The sequence below is a fragment of the Octopus bimaculoides genome, chromosome 12 (assembly GCF_001194135.2).
Source record: "Octopus bimaculoides isolate UCB-OBI-ISO-001 chromosome 12, ASM119413v2, whole genome shotgun sequence".
In the NCBI taxonomy this organism is placed as follows: domain Eukaryota; kingdom Metazoa; phylum Mollusca; class Cephalopoda; order Octopoda; family Octopodidae; genus Octopus; species Octopus bimaculoides.
The window spans coordinates 4,125,932-4,127,922 of NC_068992.1; positions in this window are offsets into that span (position 1 = coordinate 4,125,932).

The window sequence follows — 1,991 nt, forward strand, 5'->3', positions numbered from 1 at the left end:
TATATATATATCAATTATTGAGGTGGCTTATTTGCAACTGACAACCATTTATGGAATCAGCCTGTGATTCTTAAGGTATTTACTATAAACTCCCTTGTTAGTTTATCGATGATCTGGCTCTGTCTCGCTTGCTTTTCCCCGTGGCAAAAAGTTGTTCTGACTCTTATTTCTAGCAATGCTGGTGGCTGACTCGCTCTCTTAGTTACATTAGTAACATCTGTATCTGTTTATGTATGTGTGCATATACATTCACATATATATACACACACTCACACACACAAAGACACATGCACACCAAAAATACACACATTCATTCGTGAATGCATGCATGATTGTATAGATAGCTATCTCGCAAAATGGTTCAGAGAAAACGTCCCTCACTTTATTTATGAATGTATATACATTCATACATACACACACTCACACACACACATAGACACATGCACACACCACACACACACACATATATATACACATGCACACACACACATTCGTGGATGTATGCATGTATGTATGGATTGCTATCTCGCAAAGCGGTTCAGCGAAAATGTCTCCCACTTTATTTGCTGGCATTGTATCAGAGATAACTTTTCCTGCGTGTCGAATTGAAAGCAACAATAGAAGCCAAGAAATCACTCGTTATTTCCTAAGTGCAATCACAGTGAATTTACAACAGCCTGGAGCAATATCGACATGGAAGTAACAGTCATTAGGAGTTCAATGCCTTTTTCATGGCTAACAACTGAGAAATGTGACAACATACTATCTCCTTATCTCACTGCAAATGGTTATATATCACTATTGTCTTTGTCATCTGTGCTTTCAGTGAAAGAGAAAGAAAAACGGATAAGAAAATTATTCAGATTCATGACAAGTGGAAGGTAAAGGGCTTGTTTAATATCTAAACATAGAATTTTGAAATTCTTTTGGAGATGTAATGTAATCAATTTAAATAAGTACTGGACACTAGTAGCTGTTCTAAATGCTTCAATCCAGATAAGATGTTTAGTTGGCAGGGATAATAAACATTCAAAATAACAAACTGAATGCTAACATTCCCAAGCACTGCACAGACAGAATACTTATACGTATAATCACCAAAACATAGATATACACAAATATTCATGTACATACATAATGGCTGTCAACTCGTAGACGAGTATGACAAATTAATTTACGCTACATGACAAATTAGCTTACGCTAGATGTTAAAGAAAATGGCTGCCAGCAATATCCGTGCTGAAATTTAAAATCTTTAAGTAGCCTAACACAGCTAAGATTCTCACCTACAAAGCAAAGTAATTTAGAAAGAAGCATGAGTAAGATCTTCGGTATGAAGTGAGGCTGATGTTATTTCGGAACATCCGTCTTGTAGATGGATGTCGAGACAAAGACTAACGGTCTCAATCCCAGCTGATGGGTGAACAGTGACTCTACTTATATCCCTGACATCCTGCAGGCTGTCCAACAAAATCATCCTCTCTTCCAAGCAGGCATGGTAGGATTGCTTGTTTTACCACCCAGGACTTGACTGTGTAACAAGACCTATTGGCTCACCCGTTATATTACAGTTATCATTAAGAGTGACCTGACATACGTTTATCCATCAATCCATCCATCCATCCATCCATCCATCCATCCATCACTCAATCAACCAATCAATCAATCAATAAATAAATCAATCAATACATATATGGACATGTCTATATATATTCTTTTATTTTTTTATTCTTTTATTTGTTTCAGTCATTTGACTGCGGTCATGCTGGAGCACCACTTTTAGTCGAACAAATCGACCCCAGGACTTATTCTTTGTTTAGCCAACTACTTATTCCATCGGCACTCTTTTGCCGAACCACTAAGTTACGGGGAGGTAAACACACCAACGTCGGTTGACAAGCGATGGTGGGGGACAAACACAGACACACAAACATACACACACACGCACACACACATGCATACATACATACACGTATATATGTCTTATTCAC